The sequence below is a fragment of the Aplidium turbinatum genome, chromosome 4 (genome assembly GCF_918807975.1).
Source record: "Aplidium turbinatum chromosome 4, kaAplTurb1.1, whole genome shotgun sequence".
Taxonomy (NCBI): domain Eukaryota; kingdom Metazoa; phylum Chordata; class Ascidiacea; order Aplousobranchia; family Polyclinidae; genus Aplidium; species Aplidium turbinatum.
In genome coordinates this window covers 17411100-17426788 of record NC_137475.1, presented here as the reverse complement: position 1 = coordinate 17426788, position 15689 = coordinate 17411100, and the positions used below count along the sequence as shown (strand labels likewise).

Here is a 15689-nt window from a genome sequence, read left to right as displayed (position 1 = left end):
CTCCAATCGTCTTGGCTTGCCTTGCCATTGGATAAAGCTGATGGCTTTGTCAAGTTTATGTGTGCTTGTTGAGTGTGCGCCATCAAATCCACGCTAATCAATTTACGCACAGGCGTCTTCGCAAGACACTCAAACACGTTCAGTTAATATCATCCGGACTTAAATGTTCCAATAATAATCATATCTGTATATCATACACGTCGTCATAGGTACCCACGTGCTGATTAATGTACACCATAAACAAAGAAGTATTAAATGTTTTAAAATTGTTTAATTGACTCAATTAATTTTACTTTAAATATTTTCGTGCTTTTACCGCTCAACGCCTGTCACAGCTGACGTTTTGTATTGTTCAACTAAAATCATACATAAGAAATAAATACTGAAAAGCTTGGACGTTCATCTTGCTAGAGAAATACATCAGGATTAATGGAGACACGCTCTGCAAAAATGAAGAGACAGCTAGACGTTTTTAACTTGAACAGCTCAGTTCGACACGTTGAAAACGTTAAGATTGACGCTGAAGTGTTTATCATATCAACGTCTTTATGAGGTCGAAGTGGTGCAAATTAAATAGCAAATCTCTCTCAAGTCCCAGGTGGTGAACTCCGTCTTTTTCTTATTCATTTGACGTCTCTGCAGACTTTGAATCAATATAAAAGATGAATTTGGTTATGTGACGAAACTCCTCTCAAACTAATCTTCGTGCCAGGTAGTAACAAAGCACTTTCTAGCTTATTCAACGAAATCAAAACTCGAATCTACAGAGAGTTCCAACCATGGTTTCACAGCAAATTGCACATGAGCTTTTTAGTTTTACTCGTCACGATAACGTTTATGTTTCTGTAAAACGCATGTTTACATTTGGCTTATGGTGATACAGAAGTAAGACATTCAGGCATGCGACCTACAGTTTATGTCATGCTAACCCACCACATGTAGTCCGCAGAAACGCTGAATTCATTACAATTGCAAAGAATTTAGGTCATTGCTGGGTTGGGTTTGAAAAACAAAACATCTCTGTGCAATAAACTCTTAAAAGGTTTGCCACTTTCCATGCTCAGTCACGTGGTCCCGTTATATCACATTCTGTGTTTTGGTCTTTCTATGTTTTGTCCTGACGTGCCAACAACAAATTAAAATAGAAAGCTTATTGTATTAATCCAGTATGCAGCTGCTGTTCATTCAAAGGCAACCGACGTTCTTTCAAAATTAAATCTTTCAACTGACTAAAATGAATGAACTAATTGAAACACAGGTCGACATAAGAAAATTGTCAATATTCTCTTAGGACAAAATGCAATGACCTTATCGTTAACAAATTCACAAACTTTTGAACCATTAAACGTTTGCAGACGTTTCAATAACGTTGACAAACGTTTACAGACTTCAATGCACTAAAGGACCTATTTTGGTAGCTATTTCGACAATGAGATCTTCATCCAATGTCGCAAAATACATTCATTTTTCAATTTCAACAATGCAAAAATATTTTAGTAACAGCAAAATAAATCAATGTCAAACATTAGCTTGTCACCAGAGCACTACGCACACATACGGGGTTATTTATTCCGGTCTTTAATGCTAATGTGTGGGAATATGTTCTCAAGTTATCAGATGAGTTCAGGCCAAGAACAGCGGAAACTTGACAATCAATGAAATTAAGAATCGATTTTTTTACGTCACAGCACATTCGGTGATACGTAAATTCGTGTGCTTCTTCCAGAACAAATTTGTGAATCTCAGTCAAATATAAACAAACATTCATTTTTATTCATTTAGTTTGAAAAACGTTGAAATTGTTGTGTTTTCTGGGGTAAATTATTACAAAAACGGAAGGACAAGAATTCCTTCACACATCCTTTAATTCAAAAATTTGAACATTTTTTTAAAATGACATACTGTATATAAACAGATAAGCAAAACAGCCACCAGGACATTTGTGAAAGCTGATTATTTCCAATAGACTAAGAAATCAAACCCAAACATACATTTTAATAACCTGATACAACATTTATATTTCCATCGTAAATTCTGTTTCTCGGAGCATGACATAAAGTTATACAAATGGAAACCTGGAAGTGGACTCGTACACCAAAGAAACAGTTGAGCCCAAGCAAGGCATAGCTTTGCTAAAGCAACCTTTAGCTAGCATAAGTTTTCTATTAATTCAATTACGGTAGCTACCGTGAATACAAGCCGCCAATCAGCGAACACAGTATCTTAATCAATAGACACAAACGTATGGTTCCACGTAGAGTATTTTGTACGTCGTCTCTTATAAAAAATACTTCATACTGATATGAATAAACCATGTCATTAACAATGAAATGCCTGTCTATTTATAGCCATTAAAATCTTAATTATTACTCGACTGTTGCTGCTGATCAAGAAAAAAAAAAACAGTTCAAAATGGTTACAATAAATTATATTTAAATCAGACATACTGTAAAATTGCTGTGCTGCATGTAAAACGCTTGTAGGCTACAACATCTTGTTTTCCTGAGAACGACGGGAGATAGCAAACTGTAAGAATTTGAGAAATTTTCAACATTTTAAACGACCAATAAATTTTTTACAAATTACCGAAAGCATTAGTTATCATTTATTTTCACAAAACTGATTTACTCGTTTCGAGATTACAATTTGAATTTAGTCATCAATACAGAAATGGCATTTACGATGAAACAACTTGTTAACTCGACATCAGGCTCGTCCCCTCCTCAAGTGTGCCATGTCGCCCTATGGTTGAAAAAGGCCTAATATTCTGAAACAAACAACACCTTGAATGTTAAAAAATCAAAAAGTTTACAACTGAAATCAAAAATCGTAATTTTCACCAAATTTACAATTATGTGATTGAAAAGAACGTTTTAGCTAGTTTGCTCAAAGGGAGAAATGTGAAAACGTTTGCATGAACATCCACAACTACCAGCTTAGAGAAACGTAATAAACTAAAATTAAGACAATAAGTACAATCTCAAAATTGTAAACTTTTAAACCTCAAATTAGGTAATAAATGTCTTTAAACTTGAAAACCTAAAAACACAATTGGAACCTTTCCTTTCATCGTCAATGGAGACCTATATTTGTGTAAATTGGTTTCATTATACTTGATTGCTGTAATCATGAATTAAGTTATTATTCTTATCAAGTTTTGAAATAAGATTAAAGAAAATAGGTAAACAGTTTATTCGAAATTACATGATTCCAAAGGATAATTTGTTAAATTCGCTTTTGGTAACAGTCACGCAATAGTGCATAGATTATTAACATACTTTTAAACTATTTATTCTTGAAGAGATGATCCGTATACACTTCGTACTCTTACGTTCCAACAACACAACAAGCAACAAAATCCAAACATTGCAATACGGAAATGCAGTACAAGCAGGGACATAGTCAGGGGGCAAAGGGGAAAATCCCTTCGCTAAATATTTTAAACATATATTTCAACCTCAGTTACAGCATAGTTTGATAGAGTTTTACTTTTGATTTAGACTGAAAGTACTCTCATCAGTGGCGTAGCTAGGGAATGTGCCGCCCGGGGCGGATTCAGATTTTGCCGCCCCTTCAAGAAAAAGCATGTGAAAATGAAATTTTTTTAATTGACTTAAAGTGGAATTATTGTATGTTTTGAACCAGTAGCGTAGCCAGTAATTTTGAAAGGTTTTTTTTTAAGGGCTGCGACGGCGTCCTCGCCAAAGACGTCACCTAGCGGCGGGGGGTCTGGGGGACCTCCCCCAGAAAATTTTGAAAAATTACTTTAGATTTGGTGCATTCTGAGAGCATTTTCAACAAAAATGTGGATATAAATCCCCTAGTATAAATATTCCTGTAAAATGGTGCTGTCAGGTGGCATAGCAAAAGGATAAGATCATGTTTTCTTGGGAATTTTTCGGTAACTTAACAAAGCTAAGTCTCTATGTTTTCTTGTTGCTAATTCCTGGCTGAGATATTTGAATGTTTGGTGTTAGCAAAACTCGCTCTTTTAATGGAGTTTCGTTTAAAATTAGGCAAACTTTGTTTTAGAGACATAGAGACTGAAAGCATCATTCTCAATATCGTGACGTCACACGCGCGCCAAAGGGGGGGTTGTAACCCCCAAACCCTTCCCCCCCCTTGGCTACGCCAGTGTTTTGAATGTTGCCATTCTGTTTGCTTTTATTTTCCGTGTACTTTTGCATTATCAACAAAAAAACAAAACGTCCTGTCTGAAAGTGCCGCCCCCCAGACGTGCCGCCCCCCAAACATGCCGCCCGGGCGCTCCGCCCTCCCCCCCGCCCCCCCTAGCTACGCCACTGACTCTCATAATGTGGAATTTTAAGGTATTTGTTTCAAAATTATCCGAAGAAGTTCTCCAAACTTTTCTCTGGGTGCTTCGGCTTCTCCGGCTTGTTGCCGGGCCCATTGCCATGTGAAACAATATTTATTTGGCTTCCTAATTCGAAACTTTATGCTGGCTACGCACCTGGAGTACAAGCCAAATAAAAAAATGTGTACTGCTGTTGCTGATTTCCAACATCGTGTTAGTGTCACACAAAATTAAACAGAGGCACACTATTTACAAAACCAACAAAATTCTTAATTTAACTATGAAATCACACACGCCAGCTGCTGTTCAACTTCAAAACATCACATACAGTTGCTAGACAAATTGTTCAGTAGTCATTCTCACCTCGCCAGCAAAGCAGATGATTGAACGATTTCACTTCAACAACCGTCTGGAACTGGTCGGATAATTTTCCATATGTCCAACGAATCCCGCTTTTTCAACTTTAAGAGAATTGCGCTTGTTAATAGCTCATCCGTTTCCTCAAGGATGTTCTGTTGTTTCGTTGAAACAGTCAAAGCTTCTGCTTATAAGGAAACCACGTTGTTAGTCACGAGTTAATGCTTTACCCTTGTACAATGTGCGCTGGAAACAAATGAAATGCATTAATTAAACATAGCCTACGGCTCAAAAATAACTTGTCAATGTTGGCATAGTCAAGGCATACGTTAAAAGCTTTTTAGATGGCTGTAAATCCTCGCTTTATTTTATTTAAATGATTGGTGACCACCACTCCACCAGTCACATTGGATTAGTTACTCCATTTAATAATTACAACAGCCTCAATATTAATATTACCCAGCTAGCAAAATTGACTCTGCTTACGTTTTCATAGTCCCTTTCTGCATCAGCAGGAAAAGGTTTTGCTAGCTGCGAAGAAGACATGTCGTCCAGCTTTTAAAAGATAATATTTTAACATAATTAGTTTAATATGATTTCAACAGAATTTAATCCTGATTATGCTATTAATTCGAAAAACCAAAATTTCCACGACATACGGTGAGCGCTACAGATAACTTTGCATGTGGATTTCAGAATTTTTATTTTTTGCACCAAAAGATTATGAACTGATGATGATGCTTCATTCCATTATGTCAAGCCAGATTCACCATGAAACAAACACATCATTGTTTACGTTAAAAGCCAAATGTACAATAAATATGGCTTCACGTCGCGTGACTACAATGGCTAAGATTTGTTGACAGTGTTTATAAATAGAATCATTCATAAAGCAGAAAGAACCTTGTAATCGTTTTGATTTTCAGCACATCATACAATTTCCGCTTAAACTGTTTAAACTTGCTTTGTTTCTACCATATGTTACTCACGAAACTCAAGTTGTCACTGGAATTGCTACAAGCCACTTATACAGTACATTTCCCTAGTAGATTGTCATGATCTCATATTAAGTTTAATAGAAAGCTAAATATTTTGGCATAGCTACATCGTGCGGAATTTTAATTGTCAATCATTAAAACCTTGCCTGTTTTTTGCTTTTAATCCACTTTTCAGTGTGGCTATCCAGTCAAACTGCTAATCTGATCTCGGTTAAGCTGTCAGCAAATGTCTTTTGAGCTTGATTCCATCGATGCTATCGACTGGTATAGAAAACGATTAATTTCTTAATCCCGGGAGACTTAATAGATGCAACTAAATATAACTGCAGCATGACATGGTATTTGGATATCAGCTTGAGGTTTGCTTTTCCATTCATAGTTCAAAAACGTCTTCGAGCAAGGGTAGACTGCAACCCACTCAATAAATGCTTTTCGAATGCAAAATTTATTTGAGGTATTCAGTAATTTTACATTGACTTCCAATTATCTAATGAAATGAAGAACAAACTGCTTGATATTTTTTTTCTGCGCTCACTAATTTTTCATATTTGATTCACTGGAGTGGAAACGTGACTCTAAATTCTGGTGAATTTGAATGGCATTTTCCACGCTGCTTAAGACACTGTTTCACAACGTTCGTTTATCCACATTTGTTTCAATGAGACTATATTACGCCTCAAGTCAAAAACTATTACGTACTCAGCAAACTAAATCGTCCCAAACTTTTCGAGAGTATCAGATGTTTGTGACGTCGATTCGCTAAATTGAAAATGTTATTTTTGAAAACTTTCACATTATAATCGCTGCACTTTGGGAAACATGCTAAGCAAAGAAAGTTAATTTGAATATTGTTCACTAACACTTCTCATTCAAACCAATTAATTTTTGTGATGCTGGCACTTGCTGGATATCACTCATATCAAGCTGACATTTCCATCGAAATCTGCTTTAAAAACGACCGATAATTGTCTCTTTGATTGCCGCCAATCAATCAACGATTTTAGATCCTTTCATCAGACAATGAACACACCAGGCAACGGAGGCGACAAGTGAAAGTAGAGCACAGAAAAAGTTCCTGGTGAAGTAATGGTGGAAGAGAAAAAAGATTTCAATAGCAAGTGAGAAGTCAATCAGATAAGTTGTGCAATCAGTCGGGCAATGATTGGAGTTGGAGTTACGCAATGAAAAGTTTTGCGACAATTGTTACTGAAATAAAATTCGTAGCCTATTTTTGTGGTTTGCGTTCATTCTCATTAATCTTAAGCAAATTTTTGTAGACTAAATTACCAATCAACAGTATTTTTCAGATAGATTCAATTATAATTATATTTGACGTCGCCAGGTCAATAGCCAACTGGTATGTGGCTTCTGGTAGGCCTTGGATAGATTTCAAGTTAAGCTGCGATAACACGAACATTATACAAGATTTAAACATGATACTGAGTTGAAAATGATACCGATTACTAATTCACTACTGTGAGCACATCAACAAAAAGGTAGCATATAGTCTTTGGACGCTTCAGCCAGTAGCAAATCCGGGGGGCACTTGGTCAACATTAGCATGTAGCCTACCTGCCGAGAGCTTTGCACACGGGACCTATAGCCTACGACACGCCACGTTCGCTACAAGCCTATACAAGTTTCATAAGAAATAATCACTGACATCTTTCCGTGTTTATGAAGAGAGCTTTGGTAGAGAGTTTGTCTTGTTGAACCATACGCATACGAAGCCAAGTAACCCAATCAGATTTCATATATTTAAGTTTATTATAGTAACACTTACAAAAAATATATGTATATATTGAAACAAATTTCAAACGTTTTCAACATCCCATGATGTCCTCTTTGGAAATAACATACAGTAATTTTATCTATATCTGAACAAACTACAATGGTTAAATATTAAATAACATCATCATCATCATTGGCCATTCCTGCATAAGGCGTCGGCTACCGTGAGTCTCTACAACGATCGATTGTCCATAGTTCTGATCAAGTTTTCAAAAATTTTGGTTTGTCCATACTGAAAGATTTTTGAAGATTTCCAAACGTGGACGCCTCCGCTGCTTTTGACCAGAAAGCCTTTTGACCATCATTGATGATAAAGGGGTCTATTAAATAGGCTAAAGAAAGGTACGAGCTGCAGAGCAGTTTAATTGAAAAAATAAAATACTGTAATGACTCGTTTTACTAAAACTGTTTTAAAGTAGATTTACAAAAGCTAAGCATGGATGTATGATATATGTCGTTTTCACGTTTCTGTAGGCTGTCTGCTTTGCTATTGAAAGTTATTTAGTTTTTGAGAATGAAAAGTGAATCCACTGTACATGACAGCAAAGCTTTCCCCAAAAATGCATACTCAATGAAGATAAACTAAAAGTTGATCTGTTTGTATGCAAGACACTGCACACTTTATGCTAGCTTCAATCTGAAGGATAGTCCTGAACTTCTTAGGCATTAACTTGTCTTGCTCTAGCCTGAGATCACAAGGCTGGCCTAACTGCAGTAGTCTACTAGACCGCAGTATCACCATAATTCAAATTGGCAAACTTCTTTTGGCCAACTTCCAATCTGCGTGGCAAGTAGGCAACGTTGTTTAGATACAAGAAGCTTGTACCAAATGTACCATGCTGACACCTGCGGGGTCAAAGCCCAAGAAATCAGAACTGTTGTAGCCTACTGTTTTTGCCAACACTGTGCCATAAACATTAAATCGACGTTTCAAAAAGTTAAATTAATAAACAAAGTTAGATTTTGAAACATAAACAGACTTGCTAATGAAATGTTCTTTGGTTAACAATCAATAAGCTTCCGATATCCACTAATTAATCAGCTTGGCCTTTACCACGGTGCGAGGCAACAGTCCAGCAAATAACGCAATATCCCAGGCGACTCTGCTGTTGCATTTTCAAAAATATCACCACTTCAGTGACAGTGGCCGAGTGGTTATCGCCTTCCGCTCTAGTATTGGTAGATCTGAGGTGGACCTCAGCAGTTGTAGAGCAACGATGAATAAAATCATAGCCCTATTATTATACGCAAAACTGTCTCAAAATGTGCAACCTTTTCTAGCAGGTTGGTAGAGAAAATTTGTTATTTACGCAGCTTTAACATCAGAAGCCGATAGCTGGTTAAGACATGAACTTTCTACATTGATTTTGCATTAAAAAGTAAGAAAGGCTTTAAATAGTTTCAATTTGACAGCAAATATGCAAACGTTGCTTCCACAACACGGCACCACCTCAGTACATGCTATCCTTCGAAAGCCTCAAACCAGTTTTGTGGAAATGTCGAATGAAAATTTTAATAATTAATTTGATTTAAAAACTTGATTTGCTTTTCTATAATAGCTTATACAGAGACGATTTTTCTCTAGCAAAGCAAAATTCACACATGTCTTATCTCCATGTGGTTTGTTTATCCACACACAGAATAAAGCTAATGTTTTGCCTATTCAAAACATTTTCAATTATTTGAAAGAAATTCTGCATGGCAAGATAAAAGCTTAGAAATGTACAAAATGGCAAAGCTTGAAAAACTAATTAAATATTACACACAAAAAGTAGGCGTATCTTGTTAAGGCAATTTACTAAACAAGTTTTATCGATTTCAATAAATCAAAATTGATATTAAATTAAATAAACTATCACAACTTACAGCCCTTTACGATTGAAGACAAATTAAAGCAAGCTTCTTTTCTAATAAAATGTTTTAGCTAAACATTTTTTTATAAATAATTTAGAATGAAAGGATAACCATACCCTCTAATGCGGCAAGCAAGTGTTATTCTTGTAAAGGCAAACCACCGACTGCAATGAAGCACTTTTAAGATTTGACAGAAGTCTGAAATGCTTTGATAGAAAAATTGTTGTTGTCATGTCTCTACTATCTAATTTGTTTCCACATACACACAAAAACAAAAATATTTACTGTACTTCCTGAAATTAAAAATCATATTCATTCTGCTTCCATAAGACTTCTTTACCTGCTGTTGATATGGTTACACCATGGCGATGGTTACACTTATCATAGAAATCTCACCAAGTCATGTATGACGTTTTGTGACTTTTTTAGCAATTTGAGTATTCGTTGTCGTGTCTAAGTAGGCAGACATAGAACAAAAGTCCTACTAAGGCTTTTTATGGATAAATCAGTTTGCTGCTGAATTGGCTTATAAATGCAGTTTTAAAACCAATAATTAATTTAATGTCAATCTTCGTTATAAGAAATCACATGATTCATAACATCCTTTTTCTTGGCATCAAGCATCTCAAATACCTTTCTAAGAGTTTCAGTTTTTTTTTTATATATTTATAGAGAAATAAAAGAGAGTAATTACTTTAGAGGGTTTAACATACTTTTTTTGCACACAAAAAAATAACATAATTAAAATAAACTCAAACGTTTTCGATACGTACGACGTACGTGTGTCCTCATCAGGAATTAAATCTGCAATATACGTAAAAATAAAAAATCGTAACATAAACTTAACAATGCACTACAACTGTAACGACACTCTGGACTGAAAAGCACAAACTGAACAGATGATGCAGGAATGATTACGAGTAAATTATGCGGTGGGAAACAGATCACATGAGATGTAAACTACAGGCATTTGACAAACAACTAGAACACACACAAAAGGAACGATGATCCACAGGCCAATAACTGCCGGTTGAGAGATGGATTGTTACGTTTGATTCTTAAGGCTTCCATGATCTTAGTCTGAAAATCAGATCTGCCTCAGATCTTTTATATTTATATAGACCAGGGGTTCTTAAACTGGGGTCCGTGGACTCCCAAGGGGTCCGCGAACTAGTTTTAGGGGGTCCATGAAGGCCCAATGGAAATCTTAGTGTATAATTCTAAAAATGGAATACCGTTTTCAAAAGAAAAGAGATTAAGTTCAAACAACGCTGATGATTTTCCTCAGGTCATCGTTACTCGTTTCTAGCACTAGTTGCTACGTTCATCTGATGAAATTGAAAGTAAAATTAACAACAAACAAGATGGTTTATTGCTTCACTGACGTTTCGCGCACCATGACAATGCGCATCCTCAGAGCGAATAACATACAAAATAAAATTTCACCAGGTTATATACTGCAGTGCGATTGAAGAGAAGAAATAATAAAACACACAATATTTTAAAAAATTGGCCAATGATGTGTGAGCGGTTACTTTCAGTATTCATTGCTTTTTACATCGCCATGCATTAGCATCGAAAACTCTCCCAACAAATTTGAAAGAAATTTTGTCTGGTAGTGTGAAAATCGTTAATTTTATCAGAGCTGGTGCTTTGAACCATCGATTATTCAAGAGGTTATGTCGAAAAATGGGTGCGGAGCATGAAGTTCTCCTCTATCTTACAGAAGTTTGCTGGCTGTTAAGGGGACAAGTTTTGAAGCGCTTTTTCTTTTTTTCTAAGAGACAAAAATATTGAACTTTCAAAGCAGTTTTGCAGTGAAGAGTTTCTTCAAGGGTTAGCTTACTTGGCGGATGTTTTTACTCATATGAAGGTAAAATATAGAACGATTTACCTCATATGAAGTAATCGTTCTATTCAAGGCCCTGCCGTTACAACTATATGGACGCTTCTGAAAAACTTAAAGCTTTTCAGGACAAGTTATCTCTGTGGAAAAAGAGATTGCAGACTTACAACTATTCTAATTTCTCAACGTTGGAAGAATTGATGCTTCAAAATGGAATTGCAATTTGTATTGCTCTATCATCTTCTCTGCACACAGACATGTGCAGACATTTGGAAGCATTGCAAAACTCTTTCAGATGTTACTGCTTAGCCGCAGAGGATATTAAAAATAGCCTACAGCATGGATACGTTACCCTTTTCTCGTTGAACTGGAACCTATCAGTGATGAAGACCTTGCAAAAAATGAGTTTATTGAACTAAGGGCAATGGAATCAGTAAGAATGTCCTTCAATTCGAAAAGTAGGCTATTGGCGATTTTTGGAGTTCGTTGACGCAAGCATATCCTCTTTTGGTAAAGAGAGCCATGGCTGCTTTAATCCCTTTTGCGATTACATATTTATGTGAGTCAGGATTTGCATCCTTGGTAACTATCAAAACAAAGAGTCGAAACCGGTTGGATACAAAGAATGACATGCGTGTTGCCTTATCAAAGACGAAGTTACAATTTCATGTTTTTGTTGAAAACAAACAGCAGCATCCTTTCACATTAATGAAATTAAATCGAAGATATTCAAAAACAATCTGCATTCGCTATTTTTTAAATTTAATAAACCATAATTTTGTTACCAATTCATTTTAATTTTATTGCGTTATGTCCAGTTTATGCTGATCAAAAAAGTTTCTCGGACTAGGCCACAAAGGGGGTCCACGCAAACTAATTTTTTTTAAGGGGTCCGCGTTAAAAAAAAGTTTAAGAACCCTTGATATAGACAAATACGTGAGAGGGTTTGACAGGTTCTTTATAATACAAAGAAGATATTGGGGAGATATGAAATAGTTCTTCAATTGCAGACAGTAAATCTTCCATTTCATGGATACACATCTATGTGTCATAATTATTGAACTTTCATTCTTTTTATAGCAAGCGCTGCTTTTACGTCTTAATGGAGTCCACTTTAAGGTTTTCTCACTAATCTAGCAGACTATTCTTCAAACGTGAAAACTAACTATAAGAGGAAGAGCTAACCTCATGTGGTAATTATAGGTTTTCAAAGACCAAACATTGAACTAATTTTTGCTGGTTTAACTGAGCTTTGAAAACGTTTTGAAATATCCACTTCAAAAGATACAGAATTAAATTGTTTTTTTATCCTTGCACTCATGCTGACTTGATGACGTAGCCTATAAAGAAGTATCCCAGAGATATAACTACCTACTGAAAAATGGAAAAAAAAACTAAATGGAGAATAAAAAGTATTGTTTTCATGAGTGTCACAGAAAGGTTTAGAATCTAGCATAATCTCTGAAAATCGAAGTCAATAAACTACACAAATAAATTCGTGCTGCATCTGCTGGAAAGGAGATTGTAGTGACGTTTTTAGCCGTTGACGACAAACAAAAAATTGTGATTGAAGCTAACGTTTTTAAAATTGATTAAACTATCACAGTTTGAACACATACATGTTATGGGTAGAGGATTTCTATAGATTAAGCAAGATTCCGCAATTAGTCGTCGTGGGAATGAGATTATTAAAAGCCAATTACTGATTTTAGTTTTTAGCTAAACATGTTTCTGTTCAGACTTCTATAGAAAAGTAGGCGTAACCTAAGCACGAGTGCTCATTCAAAATTCCATGTTCTAGGCGTGGACAACAAAGGAAATTGAAAGCATAAACACTGATACAATTGGACGATTTACGCTTGTAAAAGATCCGGTATCTTAGTCGTAAAACTCGGTTGTGTTGTGGAAAAGACTTCTTTGTCTTCCGACTAATCAGGTGATTGTCTCTCCTATCTATTTCAACTCAATTTTCAGAAAACCCGTGTCACTAACTTCGATACATAAGGTATCAAATATCGTTCGCTTCAAGAATCGTAATGATTTGCTACAGTTGACTTCTTACATTTTTAAAGTTTATTGTTGCTGTTATGTGTTGCTACATATATGTTGCGAAGACAAACGTTAAAACACTCTAAAAGATGTAGCATACTCGTATCTCTTTATGCAGCCACCAACGCCAGAGTTGAAGTAGGTTAATTTATAAAAACCTATTTTGAAACCTTAGGTTAATTTATAAAAACAATCATATCTTAAAACCTAGAAGGGTTTATATACATATCGCAATCACAAGACATTATCGAAACCTCTTTGCAATATCACATGGAAGTCGTGTTTTAATATTTTCACAATCAAATTTGTAAAATGGCTTCAATAAAAAGAAAATTCAGCCAGAACATTAAAATACAATTGGTTTACATATCAGCAGTGTTGGGCGCGATAACTCATTTTTCAGTTAAGCGACAACGATAATCGATAAACAAAAAGTGCCTAAAGCAATAACGATAAACGATAAATCAAAAAAAAGTTAAGCGATAACGATAAACGATATATTATTATCGCCGATAATGTCCGATAACGATAAATTTTTTTTTCTTGATTAGCGCTGCCCCATCCCATGCAGCACGAACTGTTTTCATCAACATGACGAAAAATTGAACATAATATACTGTAAAGGAACAAAACTTTTTGTAAGTTATGCATGAATAGAATTGCAACAGCGGCAGTGGGTATCGAGTCTTCAACCTCTTGATCCAGAATCAAACCACTGAGGTAACCGCTGTACTTATAATTATACCTTCAGATACCAGTTGGATGCTTTTATCAATTGAGTTACACTGCCGCTTACGTGCAGTAGGCAAAATAATTAAATCAAATGAAAACACCATAAAAATTCCAAACTTTGCATTTTGCTTTCTGCTTAAAGAGCTGTTTACAGCAAAATCAGCAATAATTCAAAAAATTCCAAAAAACGCAAAATCAAACGAAATTTATATCGGAACAACAATATCGAATTTTTCAATGTTAAAATTAGCCATTGAATGCCAAAAACTCTCTGATAAACTCCCTGAGCTTCCGATTCTCGGATTCCACGGAGTGAGTTTGCAGCGCTTCCCCAGTTCTCTGGCTGAATTTTAAATGATTTTTCATTCAAATGCACTAGGCTATTATTTGTTACGTTTTTGTCTCTGTGGCCTCTCCTTATAAACCGGTTTCTTAATATGTTGATTAGTTATTTGTTAACTGAACTCTGATTTGCAAAATTACCATTCAGCATTCATAATATTGTTGCCCCACGAAAACTTATGGCGTTTATTATGTGACCGGCTTTTTTATGACTTGTTCATTAGGTTAACATTTTGGTGCCTTCTCACTTTTGGCAGGTGCCCCCCCCTCTCTACTTTTTTCGCTCTGGCGAGAGCACTGAACTGTAGGCTTACTGCATTGTTCTTGCATCTTTTCTCGACCGTCATTCATAGCCAATCTACTTCATACTTACTGCATGTCTAATTTTCTTTAACTTTAAACAGGAACAACTTTTAACTTGCTACGCCCCTAATCTAAGCCTAGGCTAGGCTATGCAATAAAATCCCACTCTCCAGAGTCTTGATCTTGAAAAGTGCGGTAAAATGCACGATGCTGCAATCAGAGTTCTCTTTCTGCTGCAATGCTTACTTGAAAGCGCCTCGTATTCATAGGCGTAGCCAGGGAGGCGAAAGGAGCCATGCCCCCCCAAATTTTCCAAGTTTGGATTCGGAAGTTGAGCCCTTTGTTGAAAATGTAATAAAATTTGTATAAATTTGTTACGTTTTCCAAGACATCTGGCTATTAACACTTCCAAGAACTTGTTTTAGACACACAGAAAGACACAAATAAATTTTGCAAATTGTAAATCACGCAAAATGTATGCGATTTACGTTTCTATGAACTAATTTGTGGAAGCAATTTCAGAATGGCTTACTCCGTTGGGTTTTTGTGTAGTTATTGAGTTTTTGTGTAGCTGAGTTTTTAGTGCTCTCTAATTTTAGCCGCAGTTTTTCCCGTTCGTGTGTAAGAGCTACCTTTAATAAGTTAATAGCTGTTTATCTGCTAATAAATTTCATACAAATATTATCCTAAAAGTGTTTCCAGAAAGCGCTATAATCCATTATTTGAGTGTAATTTTTCAAAAATTTTCCGGGGAAACATGCCCCCGGACCCCCCTAGGATACGCGTGCCTAAGGCACGCTCTCACCCCCCACCAGTTTTATTGCTTGCCTTGCTCAACCCACCAGGATACGCCACTGCACATCAAGTAGCGATGGCTCAAATCAAACACTTTGTTGTTCTCTTAAATTCATCAAATGTTTGCCCCCCCCCAAATTTTTTTTTCTGGCTACGCCACTGCTCGTATTGCGACACTTTCACAAACCACTTGCCAATTTCTTTCGCTTCGCTTCAAAGGAAGCTGTGCCACCTGTGCGCTTACATTCACTGGCGATTGCCGATTGCAGCAAAACAACAAGAAATTGTTGCATGCATTTCATTGATT

General features: G+C 36.0%; 1 protein-coding gene across 2 annotated transcripts in view; it reads right to left on the bottom strand.

Moving 5' to 3' along the window:
- The window catches only part of LOC145769512 (protocadherin 18-like), a 28932-nt gene extending 23555 nt beyond the window's left edge, over nucleotides 1-5377 (bottom strand). The window contains exons 1-2 of one of the 2 annotated variants that reach the window (XM_082581161.1): nucleotides 5159-5377; nucleotides 4679-4856 (exon numbers count right to left, since the gene is read on the bottom strand). The gene's annotated coding sequence lies outside the window, so the exon portion shown is untranslated. Of the gene's footprint in view, nucleotides 1-4678; nucleotides 5115-5158 lie in introns of those variants that run through there. The other variant, XM_082581160.1, reaches the window with a different exon arrangement.
- Between the last annotated feature and the right edge of the window lie 10312 nt (nucleotides 5378-15689).